The following is a 19,749-nucleotide window of genomic DNA, read 5'->3' as shown; positions in this document are numbered from 1 at the left end:
GTTCTGCAAAGCTTTTAACAGGTACAGGAAATTTTGCCTGGCTGGTTCCCATTGTTGCTGCTCATTATTTTTCTTCAAAAACAAAAAAGCTTTTGGAACTGAAAATTCTATTAACATCCCCATACAGCATATAGAGAGAATTAAACACTCCTCTTTCCCTTTTTCTTCTTACAGAAGTGAAAGCAGAGCTGCACTGAGTGCAGTTCCACAGTGGTGGAATTGGATGTGTGGTGACATGTCCCATCCTGAAGTTTTCCAGTTTCTAAGTACATATGCAAGGGGATAACAGACAACTGTTCCAACAACTCTAAATGCTCTAAAAACTAGGTTAGTAAATCTTTATGGAACTGTAATTGTATTTTAAACTGTGTGTTTTCTTTTTTCAAAGAATCTCCTAAGGAACAGACTCTTCTAAGCTTAGCAGAATGCTATCAGGGACAATGAGATTTGTATGGAAAAGGAGGTAAGGATCAAAACAAAAGTACCTTTTGGGAATTTCAATAGCATAAAATTCTGAATAATATGTGATATTTATCTGCAGATTGAAGATGGAGACTTGGGAGGCTTCTGAAATAATTTGGGTGTTGTATTCCTATAATTTTGTCCTGACATACTAAACAGCAACTGTAAAAGAACACTAAACCCCATTTATTTTCATAATATTCCTTGCATTTCTTTTTGTACACTACAGAGCAGTTGAGAAAGTTCTCTTTGAAAGAGATCATTGATGCTTTTTGGAGAAGCAGTTCACAAAAACCAGATTGAATCAATTGTCATATTATGAGAGGAGAAACACATTTTATACCTACATTCAGTTTGTATTTCTGAATGGAAAGAATCTGACACGTTGAATACACTTTCACACTCCTTACTGCATAAAAGCAAACAAACTGAAAAGAAACAAAATCCAATTACTCGACACTGAAAATTTTAATGGGCAAGAAGTTCACTATTCATTGTAAACATGTCCCTTCTCACTTTGAATAGAAACTCACTGTACCTAAATTACTTTAGTGTGATGATTTTTCAAGATGACCTGTACTTAGAGCCATTTTCTTTGGCTCTAAGTTCAAGTGCTTCAGTTCAAGTGCTTCACTATATATTCTATATATTCTATATATGGAAATCACTATATATTCTTCCAAGTTTCTGAAACAAATTATTCTCTTCCAATGATGCTAGATAGCACAGAGGTTCTCCAATATTCTCATTTACTCTGGGTACTCCATTACTGTCATTCTTCCCACTGGAATCACTGCCCAGTGACACAAAAGGGAATTTCCAAGACATAAACTACACGTAAACTTCCTGTTCATGAAAAAAAAGTAAAAGAAAAAGAAATAATGGGATTTTAAAACAATAAAGGGCCTATATATGGGTGTCCTTTATTTGAAGCATACCTTGAGAGCTTAAGAAGTCTCAATTATTTGAGATTCATTATACAAACTGTTTCTACATCAATCTGCTTCTCTCAAACAGCTCCTTGACAATGCTTCTCTTCACCGTTGAAGCAGCTGTGAGCAGTGTGACTTCAGAGCTGAAACCAATTTAGCTTCATCAATGAGATATTGTACCTACAGCAAACAAGTTCTGCTGAGAGCTTTTCCAGGCTGAAGCATGACATTAACCAGGTGAGTCAAATTCCACATACTCAGAACCCATCCTGGACACTTGTCAGGCAAGCCTGTAACTCAGCTTCCACAGCATGTTATTTTCTTGGCCAGGACCTCTCTGTAAGTACAGTTCTCTTGATGAAGGAGCTGCCATGCTTCCAGTTTGCCCAATTATTTTCTCCACCCTCATTCCAGAGGCTTCACCGAGTGCCTCAGACTCCTGAACATGGTGTCCAATGTGCTCCTTTTAAGGACAACAGACACATGCCTTTTGGAAACTGACACCTCTCATATTCTGGCAAACTTCCCTTGCCAATAACCAGTATGGGCTGGGAAAACCCTGAAGCCTTCATAAGCTTTTCATCTTCCTGCATATTCTGCTCATCGGCTGAACAGGCAATAATACCATTTTGTAAGAGATGTGTCCTCTGGGCTGCTCTCATGTGCCCCTGGTACAAAATCAGAACACAAACCTCAAATTATTTATAGGCCTAATTTATCATTTAACAATTTTTTTGCCTCATTAAAATACAGCTCCACGTTTATTCTTGTTGAATGACGTGTAGTTGGTGCTGTGTGAACCCAAAGTCTAACGTGCAGTGGATCTGCACGGACAAGCAGATCTGCCTTTCTAGAAGAGACACTCTCACAGCCTGGGAGAGCTCATGTGCACATTGGAGCAGCTATAAAGGCAGAACTGTTGGTCTTGCACCGTGATCTAATTCTCTAACAGCACAGAGTTTTCAGACCTCTTCCCACTGAAATGTGCACATTCCTCATGAAAGGATAGAGATTGTGGTAGAGTTAACACAGATTTGTAAGAATTAATTTCATAAAGTGCTAATAATATTCCTCAAACTTACAAAACATTGGCTTGGTAATGAATTTCAAAATATATGTCTGAAAATAGTCCACAATTGTCAGCAAACTATCTGAACTGCAAATAAACTAGGTGTGCTCTGATAAAACACCATCCTATACTTTCGATTTTTATCATTTTGGAGGAGGAATTTTGTTTTAAAATTAGTTGCATGATCTAACTCCCAGGAAAGTGTTTTAATTTTCATAAGTCAATACATTCAGGAACAGCTTGGGTGAACTTTGAACAACCTGGTCCAGTAAAAGATGTCCCTGCCCACAGCAGGAAATAAACTTGATGCTCCTTAAAGGTCCTTTCCAACCCAAACTATTCTCTATTTACTTTTATACAGAACGCAAAAGCAACAGGAAAAAATTTTGCCTATAGTGGCACTATAAAAGGTGTCTTTGTTTGCATGGGATTTCCCTTCATGACAGCAAAATCTTTTATGGGGACTTTTATCAAATAAAATGTGAGTCAGTAATACCATAACAATATCTGTTGAGGCGCAACATGAGAAAGAAAAATATTTAAATCCTTTCCCCAGTCATTTGCTAGCTTTTTCATTTTTAATTATTCCAGGTGATGACAGATAGTTGGTATTGCTAGAGTTATGCTTCTCATAATTGATGTTGTCTGTGTGATGATGACATGCTAATGTCATCATCCATGCTGGCTTTTACCTAAGATGTTTGATCAATTGTGTTATTGTTGAGGAAAGATGTTCATCAGCCAAAACCATTAACTATTATGCTTGACTTAGAGCAAAGTTCAAATTAATTTCCTTGGATAAATTTATTTTGGTGAAACCCAAAACTGAATAAAAAAATTTTGTCAAAATTATGCAGGAACTTTTAATTGATAGATGTAACTATATAAAATTCTTCAGTGGCATAATTATTCTAAACAGATTATTCCGAGATTTAATCTTAGTTTTTCTCCTTTCTTTTTAAATTACTAATGATTTTAACAGTTTGCTTCCTTTCAGTAAATGACATTTATATTTCCATTTTATTAATACACTTTGTAAGTTCTCACATTTTTCCCCCAGGTGATATTTTGTTAATCATGTTTCTGCATAGTTTTATTTTATCTTTTGGAGTTTTTTAGAATTCTTTATTAGGTCTTCTCCCACTTTGACCCAAAACTTCACATTAAAATTTTGTTCTTCTGAATAATATCTGTTTTTCATAAATGTCCACATATAAAAAACCCCACATGAATAAATGCATCTTATAAAGTGTAAATGTTTGACTTCATAGTACTTTTGAGTTCAGGAGAAAATCTCTTCTCTCAGTCTTCTTATGTACTCTTTTTTTTCATAAAGTTTATCAAACTGCTGGATGACCACATTCACATTTTTCTCATTGACAGTAATATATTTAGCCAAACTTCAGATCTGTTTTCCTTGTTCTTTTCTTAAATTTTCAGTCATTCTTTGTCTTTCTTGGAACTTTCAGTGATCAGTTTATCATCAACAATAAAATTGTTTCAGTAACTTATTTCTGTAAGGTCCTGAGAATAGTACATAGCTAGATCAAAGCTGGGCTAATGTCTTATTCAAAACATTATTTCCTAATCTTACACTAATTTTTGACAATAAAGGCACAAATCTATTTATTCAGGGATTCTTTGTAATCTTAACTTTCTCATAAAAAATGTCTATGATGTCTACCATCAAAACAATCCACACAAGTACTCCCATTGCCCTTTGCTGCTGCAAACAAACTCAAATTGCAATAAAACTGACTTGTGAAGCCTTGGATTTAACTGTACTCATTCCTCTTTTTCCCCGTTCTGTCAAGACCTAGCAAACACTCTCCAAGCTTGGGTGGCAGTGTCCCCTACGCTGCCAGCACACACAGCACTTCTGGCAGTGAGTGTGGGCTCCCAACATGCCCCAAGCCAGGCAGGACAAGGAAAATGGGCCTGGCTCAAGCTTCTGCTGGAATAAGAATGTAAGGTATAGTACACATTTCACATCTCCAGCCCCATTCAGCATGGCTGAGGAAATTTCCTGTTAACAAAGTTAAATTTCAGGCTGAAACTGCAGCAATGAGAGGAGTCTGCAACCAAATAACCTCCACCAGAGCAGAGTAGAAGTAGTGAAGAAAGTCTCTGATCTCCTCTTCATGCCTATAGCCATGTGTATGTGTTTTACTACCCACAGAAATGAATCACAGAATATTAGGGTAGCTATGTTGTTAATAGCATGTCTTAAGAGCAGTTTAAAATTCAGAAGCAGTGCTGGGATGTTTCTCTCTGCATCTGCATTGTCCCACTGTTTACATTGCCCATGCCAAAAACATCCGCTGTCATGTTAAAGAAAGCTCAACTCTGAAAAGCAAATTCTGCTTGATAATAATGTGTTTCCATAGATTACTTCTTTTCACAGGAATTCTCTGAGGGAATACTGGAGAGGTGGGAAAAAAAATCACCTGAGAAATTATTTTTGAAAAGGTCATGAGATGAAAACTGACCAAGTGCAAATTTTCTCATATCCACAGAATTAATCTGCACGAATTAGTAGGCATCCTTCTTAATTTGGATAAGGAGGTTTCATTGAGTTGGGGAGCAATCCCCCTTAATGTCTCATGATTCAACCAGGCTCCAACATGAGACTTATATGCCATGTTGCAATTGGTTTTTTCCTTACAAAAAGTTGATTTCTTCTGGGATGAAAGATCAGCCTCCTAAAAAGAGAGCATTTTTGTATCTGTCATTTAATAAACAGTAAAGGAAAACATGTATTTCAAGGAAAATATATTTCAGTGAATAAAGACTTAAAAAAAAAAAATCCCACTTTGATTTCCGTATGTGTTTATTAAAGTAATACAGAAGGAAAAAATATTAATCAGTAATTGCTTAACCATTAGTACTTTCTTTTAAAATAGATCAAGCTCAGAGATCAGGTCCAGAGCTGCCCTGAATCACATTTTAGGGTTCTTCTAATTTGTTTCATTTGAATTTGATTCAGTATCAAATTCTAACAGCATGAAAGATCAGGGAGCACTAATCATGAGGTTTGACTTGCACTATCCCCTTCTCCTTTATTCTGAAATAATTACCTTTTTCAGGTTCAAAGAAAGCTCTAAATTAATATTTCATGGCCCTGCCATTTTTGTGGAAAGAATCAGATTTCTTAATTGAACTTAAGAGGATATATTAAAAAATGCATAAAGATGCTATTACTTTATTATTAGATGTAATTCTGAGCCTCCTGCATATCCCTGGAGCAGCCTGGTTCCGAGGCAGCCAGCTCAGCCACGTGAGGCTGAGCCCCAGCCCCCAGGGCTAATGGGCTCATGCAAGTTCACATCAGGGGTGGGCAAGGCCTCTTCAACAAGAGCTTTCAAGAGAAATTTGGGAGATAGATTTGCAACATGTCAGCTACTAGCCTCGTGTGGCAGATATGAAGCAGGAATAAATGGCCATAGATTATTTCATATCAGTGAGAGCAATGCATAGAAACGTGTTCAGATGGCCAGGCTACATTCCCAGCAGCTGCTCCCAAAGCCAATATCAGCTGAACAATCTAATTTTGGAAACACCTCATGCCTTTGAGATAAGTGTTCCCCCTCTTAATTTTCTACCATGCAAGAAGGTTTTTTTTTTTGCTTTTAATCTAGTTTTGATCTGAAACTAGATTAAACTATCTAGTTTGTATATTAACAGCTCCCGTGGCCTGGAAACACACAGCCTTTGCCAGCCCTACTGACCCACTTGCCTGAAGGATCTGCTTACATCTGGGAAGTCAAATCTCCAGATCCACTGGGTGTAAATCAAGAAGTGGCAAGAGCTTAATTTATGCTCTTTAAAAATTCTGAAACATCTTTTTTGTCTTACAAACTAACAGTATTTTTTTTAAATTATATGAAAGGCTTCATTAGCTGTACATTTCCAAGTCCCAGAAAAACATTAAGGACAAGGAGGAGAGAGATACAACAGCACAAATATGTAAAGTATGGCAATCTGGAATTTCCTACTGGAATTAGTTATGGAGAGACATCAATCGTTGCTCCCTCTAACCTAGCTTCAGATCACTACCTCTATTCTTAATCTTTGCAAAGATTAACAAACAGCCAATTTACATATATATAGCTCTGTAAAAGATTTACAGGTTCAAATGGTAGGAATGAGCTTCAGATATCCTGGCAAACTTCCTATCTTAAGGGCTCTTCCAAATCAACTTCCAGTATATGGTCTCTTCCCCACCACCCCTCTTCCCCAAAATAAAATTAAATTCATCCAACAACAGTGGAACAGTAGCTAAAAATACCACAAAAAATTTGTCTCTTATGCCGACTTTTTCAGAACAGGGTCACTTTTTTCTAAAACATATCCTGCATTATTATAACTTTATGAAGAAGACAGAAGAATATAGTTAAGGGTAAGAGATGATTTTGTGTACAGCTGGGTAGCAGGACACAGCAACACTGGGCTCCCAAGGGCTGGATTCTTAACAGAGCAAACTGAACAGCAGTAGCTCAAATTAGCTTCTCAGCCAACTCTTGGATACACTTTAAACAAATTGCCTGCATTTCAACAAAATTATCCTTTCCTCTACTTTCCTGATGTGTGACACAGTAACTTTCATGTCAAAAAAACAACCATAACACTCTTTGTCAACTTCCCTTATGCTATGAAAATGTTTTTCTACTGGATTTAGCAGTTTATGATCTCTGTAGAACACAATTTTTTATCAATACAAAGGAAATAGTTATTGAAAACAACTTACATTCCCAGTTATGGTAACCAGGGCCAAAGAGATACAGAACCAACTGTTCGGGCTTTCTCTTTTAACCCCTGATGAGGGCAATACAACTCTCCAGTAACAAGACAGGCTCAACTCGATGCTGGCTCATCCCAATCAGCTTTTCCTAAGGGACAGCCTCACTAGGCTCGTTGCTTTTCCCTGGGAGGAGGCAGCTGCTGGCTATCAGCAATCATTGGCAAGCAGGCACATTCCTCCTGCCTGCCCAGAGGTGCCAGTGGGGAGCAGAGGCCAGCTCTGCAGCCCTGGTCCAGAGCAGGGCTGATAGCCTGACCTTCAAAACCAGTTTCTTCTGGCTGCTGAGGTCAAGACATTTTGGAATAGAGATTTCTGCTGTGTTAACAGCCCCATCAAGGGGCTCCCATTTCACTTTGGATCCTTGTGCACTAGCTATGTGCAGACAGTAAGTGCTGTGAACCCACTGCAGCCAAGCATGCAGTGTCATGATATCTTTTAAAAGATAAATATGTTGTGTGGCTATGCAGATAAACACCACTTTCCCCAGGTATTTTGAACAATAACGTTGGGAGGTTAATGGGAGTTTCTGTCAGATTCTGAAAGCTCTCCTGGCTACTCAAGCAGCCTGCAAATTCCTCTGTCACAAGGTTCAATGCCTCCACATTCCTTTGCAGAGTGTCAGGGTGATCTAACAACAGGAAACCTGCTGTTGCTGGTTGCAGAGCAACCAAGGAGACAAATAACCTGTATTATAACAATTTGGTCTTCAACCAGGCTCAAGTTAGTATTGGTGGGGCCAGGGAATAGCTGATCACAGCTGGGTGAGACTGCAAGCTTCCCACAGCGCTCGAGTGGCCTCTGTAATCCACTTTCTTATACATCTACTCAAAGGCAACTGAGGGGCTTGAAAGCTTAAAAAAACAAACAAGCAAACAAACAAACAACTCTCTAAAATAAATAGGCTTTATCATGATATAAAGTGAATCAGCTAACATTTCAAATGGAAAATAATCAACTACTTGATATGCTAGGAAAATTAAATAAATAAATATTACCTTTTTTACACAGACCACTCCATGTCCAAAACAATCCTTTATTCTGATGCTGGTTTTGCGGCTTCCTGACCAGAGCAAATCCTGCACAGCCCTCTGATGTGGACAGTTTTCCCTCTGTCCCTGTCAGGGCTGGCCAGCTGCTCTGTGCTCCTTGCAACAGTTCCCATCTCTGAGCTAAAGGTTCCCTTCTCTGTGCCCTGATCCTTTGCTACCCCTCCCTGACAGCTCTTGAACCTGCCCAGTCCCTCAGCACTCTCCCTCAAGAGCAAGTTCCCTCATCCTGCCTTCTTTCCAGATGGCTGAGCCCATTAAGTTTCTATTTAAGTGATCAGCATGAGTACATCTGTAGCAACAAACTAAGCGTTAAAACTGCCTGGCTCAGAGTTTCTCAGTTGTGTGGACCAACTGGCTTTTTGGTGGCCAGCCCTAGGGGTAAGATGAGTTAGGCCCTGCTGCTCAGCCTTGGAGGCAAAGGGAACTGTGCTGCCCTCAGCCTTATTAAAAGCCATTAACTCTGTTGATATCTTCCTTACCTGTCTTGTCTCTTGACAGACGACACAGCAAATTCAGCAAACTCAGACACTTGCACAAAAGGATGTGGCAGTGTCACCAGGGCTGTGCTGTTACTGCCACATTTGGGTCTCCTCAGCATTCTGCTTTGCACCCTGGCTGCCTTCTCCAAGACACAGGTGACTCCTGTCAGTCCTGTTCCCTGAAAACAGACTGCAAAAGAGCTGCTGGTATCCCTGAATCTGAGTGGCACCATCAAACTTTGAGAGAGGCACATGCACACTTGTGCAGGAAGTCAGAGGTATTGTGGAAAGGGCCATTGCAATTAAGGCCCATCTCTTATTTAAAAAAAAAAACAAAAACACCAAAACAACAACCCAATTAAAAGTCACAATCAGAACAGACTAAGCTGCAAAACAACATTCTTGTTAAGTCCATGCCCACTGTTATCGATACTGTGGGCAATGGGACTATAAATATAATAATTAGTGAGGAAACTCCTCACCTAATGCAATTTAACATTGACTAATCTCTGTAGCTGAACACACTTGGTTCACAGCTAGTGACTGATGTGGTGCAAACTGTGCCTATGTCAGATTCTGGCAGTGGGGTGAGTTATAGCTGAGTATAACCCAAAACACACATTGCACTCTTCTTCTGAGTTTTAGAAGTCTGTATAAAGATTCCCTAATTTCCTACTAATTCACTTAATTCTAACTAACTATGCATTTACATTATTTTTGGCAAGGTTTCTTTTTGCAGTGGTTCTCCATGGTTTGCTGTAGTGTGATTTGACTAAAGTTACTCACAGAAAACAGGCTACTAATACATTGCAGCAGAACTGTATTTTATAGAAAGCACATGCAGTATTTGTTAACATGTGTGCCAAATTCAAACTTACAACAAAGCAACAAGAGCACAATTTTTATTACTCAAAGTTTCTCATAAACTCTGCTGTTGCAATGGTCAGTAGAATTCTAAAGGCAGTAAACTTTCAAACCTTTATAAGTATAGGAGATCACTTAGGGAGGATGTGCTAGGATTATTTAGGGGCTGCACAGTGCAGTGTTGGTACATAAAATGGAAGATTTCTTTGTTAAAAATTCTCAGTGATCTTCACTAACATATATTTTTGTATGTTTTATCATACTCCAAAGGAAAGAATGAAGAAGGATTTTTTTTTTTGGTGGGGGGGCGGGAGAATGGTGGGCAGGGGAAGTACTTTATGTTTGTTTACATCTCTTTTGCTAAAGATTCTGAATTATTCATACTATATTGTTAAAGCTGTTATGTACAAACAAGGAGTTTACATTAATCAACTGTGAGCCGCTGTTTACCACAAGCTCACTAGAATATCTACCAAAACCAAAGAAAAAAAGATGACATAAATACAATCAAAATAGAATGTGAATGACTATTCATGGTATTCATCCATCTGTAATTATTATATATATTCAGCTTTCCTGTCTCTGGAAGGTGGAGCTGAGCCTTTTTCGCAGTACCAGAAGCAACTTTTTCTCTGGAAGAATTAAGTATTCCAGTGTTTCCTTTTTCATCTCATTTTCAGTATGCCCTGTCATTTCTGTCTCTCTGCTCTCTTTCTTTTCTCTGCTCCTCAGTGGACTTGCTGGCAGGCTAAACTACAGAAAAGTTCTGGCAGACTAAACTACAAAAAAATTTAATTAAAAATGGTTCGTTTCCCTACTTAACAGGACAGAATCCTCACAATTCATTTAACCACAGTGAGAATTTTGTCACATTCAGACAAATAGTATTACTTCAGGAGAAATTGAAAGGTTTTCAACACCGGCTTTTCAAAGGACTCTGCTTTCACCAACTTGTTGAAAATATCCAGGCTTCACAAAAGTCGAATGCTCTGTCATTTTTCTCTAATCTAGCTACAAAAATGCTAATAACTTTCATTTATTCTTCAGATAATGAACTATAACAATTAATATTGTGGTCCTGAGATTCTAATGTTGACCAGGCTTGAGGGACTACTTGTTTAAAGGGTGAAGGAGAAGGACTAGCTTCTTCTGCATGAAGAGCAAGGGATTAAATATGTGTGACCTTTTCAACTTTGAACATTCAAAAAAAATTTTGAATACAGGACTGTTTACAGAGATTCTCCTGATTTTTTTTCAGATCATATACAATAAAAAAGTTAGAATTTTTCATCTCAGCAAATTGTATCAGGGAAAAATATGTATTAGGCATCTAAGGGTCTGATTTTCTTACAGCCAAGAAAAACCCCAGTGTAAGAATTGAGGAAAATAAAATGTTCTGGATGCGTGGAATTATGAAAATTGTTCCTAACTCCAAAACTAATGAGATACTAGAGCAGATATTCAGGGAAGTTCATGGGAGTGCTACATGGAAGCAAGGTCTGAGGACAGACTAAGAGGTGATAGACTCCTTACAAGTGATGGTGACACCTGAGTTTTGCTGTGCCTCTGTGTGTGTGCGCAGAAATGGCAAAGCAGAGATGCTGTTTCACTGTCTGAGCAACAACAAGGGTGTGGGTGGAAGCTCCACCTGAATATGAATATGAAGAAAGAACTTCTTTACTCTGCAGTGACTGAGCACTGGAGCAGGTTGTGCAGAAAGGCTGTGGAGTCTCCCTCCTGGAGATATTCAAGAACCATCTGGATGCAATCCTGTGCCACGTGCTCTGGGATGACCCTGCTTGAGCAGGGAGATTGGAACAGACACCCACTGGGGTCCCTTTCAACCTGAGCCATTCTGTGATTCTGTGAGATATATAGATGCAGAGATGGATAGATGGATAGCTAGATAGAATGTTTCCTGTTTTTTGCTGAGCTGGTGGCTTCCATAGCAGCCTTTGGATTGCCAAAAATTTCTGTTATATTGCCTACATATTTAACTGAAAGAACATAAATGGGGAAGAAGTTTTCAAGTAGACCTTTGTTTCAGTCGAAAATCAAGGATTTTATGCAGCTACCTTATGGCTAAGTAGTTCTTAATAGGACTGCAACAGTATTGTGGGGTTTCTGCTCTAAAACTGGATTCCTTTTTAGCTTTCAAAATTACCTGCATTAAAAAATGCCACATCATCTAAAAGCATGAACAACAGGAGATTATGAATTTGGTACTTTATGTTCTTACAATCTTGATGCAATCATTATACAAAATATGATACAATGATAAAATAGGAGGATGAAATTTCAGTATTTGCCCATAATTTGAATATCAACACACTTGTTCTTCCCAGATGCTTTTTAGGAATACTGGATTTAAACACTCATGAGCAAAAGCAGAAAGAACTATAATTTTGTGAAGATCTATCAAGGCTTGTTCTGTTTCTCAAGAAGCAGTTAAAAAAACCTGGGGGAGAGGACAACAAAAAGACTGCATCCACCATGTTTCCTCACTTCCAACTACTTTCATGTTCTTTCATATTCAATCACAAACATGGATGTAACTTGCTACAGATTCCTTTGATTTCTTGACTTCTTCATACAAAAATTCCAGTACCTTTGAACTAGGCCATAATTTCCAAATGTTGTTCCCCCTTAAATACAATTATCATTGCAAGGCACCTGGCAGATTGTGTGGGCAGAGGAGGGAAGGGGGCACCACGCTGTGCTGGCAGATCCCCAGTCATTACAAAAACAAGGGATGCCTGACAGCTGAAAGAAATCAATGCCAATTTGCTCATAAATGGTTAGCAGAATAGCCATTACTTCACTGATTAAATCATCTGCTAACTAACAGGTAAAATTCAAAAATTAATGGAAACTTCATATTGCTGCTATGTAGAATTATCTCCATTCTCTTTTCAAGCTGCTGTGCATTCTGATGAAGGCCTGCTTTGTCTCTCAGAGCCTGTTGCCATGGAAGTGACTGAAGTACTGTTAGTTAAGCAATAGCCTCTATTTTCAAAACAAATAAGCAGCTTCCTCCTGCAGAGGGCTGTAAGTGGGCCTTGTGCTACTCTCAGGTGTGCATTGCACTTGTCAAATGCTTTTAAGCACAGAGGTCATCTCTAGGCATGCAGGTCACCCAACAGGAAGGACCAGCTAGAAGGTGTTGCCTTGTGTGGGCAGAAGGGACCTCAAGTTTCACACCTGGCAGTATTTCCAAATCAGATCAGGTTAACCCTCACTTCTGCTGCTTACTGGCTAAGAAGGTTCATTGCAAACATCGAGAAGTGGAGAAACAATGTAAGTTTCAACTCAGACCAAGCTTAAAGCCAGAAGTTCAGATGAGTGGCATAGTCCCACGAACAAAAATGATGAAGTAAAAGCAGGTTCAATATTCAAATGCCAAACCAGTTTTGCCTGTGTGATGGGAGAGTGATAGTACTTTGTCTGGAGAAGACAGGGAAGGACCATCATGCTGCAGAGGAGGAAGAGGTAAATCTGTATGATCTTCACATTAATCCCTCAGGTTTTGGGGGAGAACTGCTAATTTTATGGTTCTGGACAAACCACATGGCCTACACAACCAGGCTATCTCAGATATTAGCTCTACCTTATTCATGCTTATATATGGGAATATACAGTAGCATGCCAGAGAAAAGAGACTGTATTCTGACAAAAAGCTTCAATTTTAATGTATACATGAACTGATTTCCATTAATACATCAAGAATTGGAGACCCTTTCTGTATCAGAAGTTTGTATTATTATCTGGTATGAAATGACTACCACCACTGCACTACCAGTAGAGTGAAGATACAATGTTCCTTAAAAGAAGTATCCAATATAAAATTGTTTAACATTGGCCTTAGTGTTTAAAGGGGAAAGATCATCCTCCTCCCAAACACAGTAAACCAATAATGCATAGTGACAATAATGAAATTATTTCACTTAGAACAAATGGCAGGCATTATCTCCCCTGCTGCAAGTGCCCTTCAGGGTGCAAAGTGCTAGACCACAAATTCTATTGCAGTTAAACTGTGCTGACACTTTGAGACAGGAGGGCCTATATATTACACTGTCAGAGCTATAATTTTCATCACTATGTAACTTCCAGATACAACAGAAAGAGCTTCTAGAGTGAGAGTCCCATTGCGGAGCACCTGAATCTGACCCTGGATTTGCAGAAGATGGATGCACTCCTGACTAGGCAATGGGCAGATTTACTTCATGAGTAACATTCAGCCTTTCTGAACGTTTGGAGTGAAACCACCAGCTCTCCAGATGAAAACAGTGACTCTGCTGAAGGAGGCCCTCACCTTTCTGATAAAGCTGGTAAAAGTAACTAGATCAAGTGTTAACCAAGAGTTTCATAACAAACAGAAGATAGTAATTCATTGGGAAAAAAATCTATATCTTTCTTAATTCTTAGACACCAGTTTTATAGAGAATTTCAGATATTACAATTCAGAAAAGTCATCATTAATCTTTAGCTCATGTAGCCATTGCCAGAAGCATGTTTAGCCCAATAAACCCTTTCTGCCCCCTTGAGCTTCATAATTGCTATAAAAGCAATTATAGAAGAAATGGGTTCAAATTATGTCAAAACATGAGTGGACTATAAATTCCCTGATCTATCCAGTAAACAATTTTTTTTGCTATTTAAGAGAAAAAAACAAAGCAAAACAAAAAAAAAAAACAACAAAAAAACCACAAAACAAAACCCAAATGGAAACCCCACCATACTAATTTATCTCTATTTAGGTATCTATTAATCACTGTTAGACCACAGGAATTGGTAGCAGTAAGCCATTAAGGTATAAATTCTGATGTCAAAATGAATGAGTACACTGGCAAAAACTCCTGTGAAAATCTAAATCAATAAAAACTGATGTAACCAGTCCACTCTTGCAGTATAAGTACATATCCAAGAAAGATCTACAAGCAAAAGCAGACTGTCTGTTTTGGTATTGTAATATTAATTAGTTGCAAAAAGATAGATGAAATCTCAGATTTTTCTAATCAGAAGTCAGCTTTCTGTTTCAAGCACTCTAGGGTCTAATGCTGCTGTTTCATGCAGGTGATAAGATAAATGTGATATAGCTGCCTGGTACCCTCCTCACACTCCCTTTCAGCTACCTCAGAATTCCTGGAGGGCAGCCAAAGCAGTGACTTCTGCCTTAGTTTGCAGACAGCTCCAAAGAGTGGCTCTGGGAGAGAAAGCTGAAGATTTGAACAACGTTCCAAGACAGCCCAGCATCACACAGGTGTGCATACTTCTGCTGAAAGTGGCTGGGTCCTTTGTTCTCACTCTTGCTGTTCCAGGCAAGGACTCAGGAAACCACCCAGAAGGGCAAGGACTCTCACTGTGGAGGAAGAGATCTGTTCTGCCCTTCCCCTTCCACACTTGTTTTTCTTCTTTTTCACTAAAGAGAAGAGTTGAGACTTGTTGGGGGCCTTGGCCATCCCTGTTCAGTTGCAGTCTGAAGATACAGAATGAGAGAAGCTGTCCACAGCTGGGTCTAGATGCTCTCTATCTATCTTCTCCACAGCAGGACACCAAACAGAGCACTCCAGACCTTACCCTGACATAGTTATTAGCTGAAGTGTGTTGAGGCATGTGGAAACAGAAAACACATTCCCTGAACTGGAGCTGGTGCTGCCTCTCAGGCTGACAGTAATGTTGGTCCTGCCAAGGCACTTGGCTATTTCTGTGACCGTAGTCACAGGGGTTTTCAGGTGAGAGAAGAGATGAGAATGTTGACTCCATGTTCAGAAGGCTTGATTTATTATTTTATGATATACATTACATTAAAACTATACTAAAAAGAATAGAAGGAAAATTTTCATCTCAGAAGGCTAGCTAAGCTAAGAATAGAAAGGAATGAATAATAAAGGTTTTTGTCTTGGACAGAGAGTCCAAGCTAACTGGGCTGGGATTGGCCATTAACTATAAACATCCAAGATGGGCCAATCACAGATGCACCTGTTGCATTCCACAGCAGCAGATAACCATTGTTTACATTTTGTTGCTGAAGCCTCTCAGCTTCTCAGCAAGAAAAATCCTAAGAAAGGATTTTAATGAAAAGATGTCTGCGACAATTTCCATTCTTTATATTTCCCCTTTTGTCAACTATAGTAAAGATCTTTCCTCAGCATTGCTACACATCAGTGTTTGCAGCTATCTGCTTTGCTCCTCTGCCAGGATTTTATTACTCAGCAGCAGGAACGGCAGACCCAGACAAGAACCTGCATCTCTGCCACTCCAGTGTACAATCTGACACATTGCACCATTGGTGCAACGAGGGAGCACAGCATTGTGGTCTTATCAGGCAGCTGAGGCACAGATACACATGGATGAAAAGCAGGGTAGTTAGGGACAGCAGTATCTTAAATCATGCCAGTACACTTCAGTGAAAAATATCTGTTAAATAACTAAATTGATCATCTGCTATCCATATGCATTCATATTTACTCAAAGTAAATAGGGTACACAAAATTGTAATTCAAACATTACATCAGAAAGTCCTTAACTTATCCACCTTCCTAAATTACTTTTATGAAAGCATTTGTTAGGGTTCTTTTTTACATTACAAACATTATTTTTTCAGTTTTCATTAACGAAAGCTAGTTGCATATGCTGTCATGCTGATTGTACACCATTCTTTTTTTCATTAGGTTACTTTTACACAACTAGCTAAAGAAATACTAAGGAAGACTAAAAATGGGTTTCTCAGTCTTCAACTGGGCACTTATATTTCTCTCTGCGAAGCAGAAAGCATACATCAGTAAACAATCTTCTATTATGGCAATAATGAATGACATAAAAGACAGTCTAAAATGAAGCCAAACTATAATAATAATACAAGAACATACCAGCTCCAGGGGTTATACAGAAATCCAGATAATTTGGAGCAGGGAACCTGTGTTTCCACAGGAGGTATACAAAAAGTTGTGGTGGAGAGAAAGAAGCCACTTCATTTGTGGGACATCAATAGCAGCTGGTTTGCTCTTGGGCTCAGTCACTGCTGTAAGTCTCCTTTCCACCTACACAAGAAAGAAGATTAAGAAAGACACTGGCCCGCATTCTGGCGAGGAGAGGCTACTTGTTTCAGGAACCACCCCTTGGTAAGATCTCTTGTTTTCCCTTGCCCCACCTCCCTGTACTTCAAAGTTTTAAGCCTTTAGAAATCTGAGTTCTGAAGAAACTGGTTTTTTCTCCTTTATTTTATTTTTAGTAGGTAATGAACTAACCTGAGAACAGAACCTTTATTAGCAAACTGAAGATCAGGGGTTTTTACTGAAGGTATAAGACACCATGGGATTTTTTGGTGTTTGTGCAGACTGAAGGCATTGCTTTAGTGTTGCTTTGGTTTCTTACTTCCCAACCTATTTTAATTGGCAATAAGTTAATGTTCCATAAATCTTTCTAGCCCATAGTGGTAACTGCTAAATGGTATCACTGTCAAGATTTTCCATTTTATGTTCTTCCTTCATCCTGTTGAGGAGGAGGAGGGAGAGAGTAGCCAAGTGGGCATCTGGCAGCCAAGCAAGGTCAACCCATCAGAGAATGCAAGATTAAAACACAGCCTTCAGGAAAAGGAGTCCCCTGCCCCCCTTGTGTGCATTGTCTCTTCCTCCTGTTTAGTGTAACAATAAGATTGTCACTACCTGCCCTGAAAATCATCACCACCACTGCTATGTTATTTGCCAGCAGTGACCAGAATCCAACATTCAGACTCCTTCTTATGTCTCTGATTATCTTAGGAATTAGCTAATCAAGGTCATTCCTTGTTTTCAGCCTCTATAGCTTCTCCTGTTTGACCTCAGTTTGTGCTGAAATAATTACAGAACTCTTTAATTCCTGGGCACAGCCTAGTAATTCAGCTGATTTAGATTTGTGCATAATTTATTAGTCACACAGAAAGAAAGGTGGAGCTAATTACTTCATTGAGTTTTCCCTGCAGATGGAATAACCTGTCTTCCTTTATTGTCTCCATGAAAATACTATTCTTGGGCTATATCTATTATAATTAGGTGTCATTATAAGTCATTGATGGGTTTCTGTAGGATTTGTGGAATGAGTAATTTTACAGGCAGAGAAACCAAAGACCAGGACACAAATCAGGAGGTTCAGATTCTAGCTCCATTTCAGCTATCCCTTTCATCAAATGATTATTGCTGCACTTTGTGATGAAATACCTTATTTCTTCAGGACTTCTGTGTTTAGTTTTGGGGTTTCTCTGGTTTAACTCTTAATTCTTCAGAGTTAAATTGATTTTTTTTTAGGTTTGTCAGAGTTTTATAAAGTTCCTGATTTTTTTTTCATAAAATTTAATTTATATATATGTAAATGAAAAAAAAATCTTTTACTTTTCAAACTCATATGCTTACCCATCATCCCCTTCATCTTTACTGTATATTTTTTTAAATTGGTAGAGAAATGAGCCAGCACACAGAGAAGTCAGTACTTCTGATAAATTCAGTGAAGTTTGGTAGAAGTCCTAAAGGCTCACACTTTTCCAGACAGAGCTAATATTCTGTCTGGAACAGCTCCCAAAACAGGCATGTTTTAACAAGTACATTTATGATTAAGCTGAATTGTGAAATCAGAAGTACGTAGAACTGGAAGGCTCCTGACAGGGTTTCAACTTTATTCAGAAAGGGAAACAAACACAGGTGCAAAATCCTCCCAGAATTTCCTGAGGCCCAGTCCTATTTACAAAGAAGGAAGCCAGCCCTGCTGAACAGTGATCAGCTGTCCTTGTCTCCAGCCACAGGAGGGTGATGGGCAGCTGCAGGGCTTGCAGAGGGCATGGCACTCCAGCAGCCTGCATGGTCCTCTGAGGGGGGTTCTGGATGTCTGTCCAGGTGTTGCCAGCAGGGATGGCCCCTGTGAGAAGAGACCTGAGCAGCAGGGCGGGCATTTGCCAGCCAGGCAAGGTGAGCCCATTCCATGTGGGCAGAGAGCAGCTCCTTTCCAGACAGGCCACTGTCCCCAGAGCCCAGTGCAGCTGGCCCACAGGACAGCTAGAGCTGTAGATAGTTCCTTTCTTTTCCTGATGTGTTTTCCAGCACAGACATGACAAGGATAAGCCTGTGGGTGGTTTCATCTTTCCATGACAAAGACATCCCAAGTGGCTGTACAAACAGACTATATGCCCCCCAGGCCCTACTTGCCAAAGCATGGTATCCTTGCTGTGAGAGAAGGTAGGAAGAAAAAGCTTTTCTCCATTAAAAATGCCTTCACCTTCACCTTGGAATGTGTAATACCAAACACATCAAACAGCTCTTCTGAAAAAGACTTATCTTTTCCTCATGATACAGTCAATACAAGACTGCTTCCTTGCCCTCTTCTCCAGAGTCCATCCTAGGCAAGCAAGAGAGGATGTAAGCATTCCCATGCCATACTATAATCAAGACACTGAGCTGTGTGAGAGCCCAGAGGCTTCAGAGCAGGCTGGACAAATTTATGGGCTGCAGCTATACCCAGAGCTATTAAATACAAAGGCAACACTTCTGGTTGTGGAAGGGCTGAGCTAAATGGTGGAGAATGGAGAACATCTGCAGGGAGCACTAAGAGATGCTCTCCATACTCATACCACTGCTGGGGATAGAATCCTAAGCTAGGTGGCCTGGTAAAGCTCTCCTTCAGCTCTTGTTATTGCCACTGTTCAACAAAATCTTTTCCAAATTTCACTGAAGCTAGATAAAAGTCCTAAGAAAGCAGTTTTCAAGTCCTTTGCATAGCCTTTCCCTCTTCTAGCAATAGTTATGTGACTATTATGTCAATTTTCTGTCATCACAGTCATACTTATCAAGCTTGCTTCAAAGGGAGAATTAATAGAACAAGTCCAGTTGTCTCCTGGCAACTAATTTGTGCAAAGGAAATATGCCTTTCTAACACAGAGGTTCTGTGTAGATCAAATACATTTTTTGAAGTTCTGAAAAGCATTTGGGAAAAATATTACAGCACAGGAGACACCTCTGCTAGTTGTATGACACTTTCCTTTTGTTTTACAGGTCAGGACTGAATTATTCAGAAAGAATAGCTTCAGAAAACATTTTATCTACATTTTGGACTGCATAATAAAAGTGTG

Source organism: Melozone crissalis, unplaced genomic scaffold, assembly GCF_028551555.1.
Source record: "Melozone crissalis strain CALT ecotype California unplaced genomic scaffold, PUWL_Pcris_2 ptg000004l_1, whole genome shotgun sequence".
NCBI lineage: Eukaryota > Metazoa > Chordata > Aves > Passeriformes > Passerellidae > Melozone > Melozone crissalis.
This window is presented reverse-complemented; position numbering follows the sequence as displayed.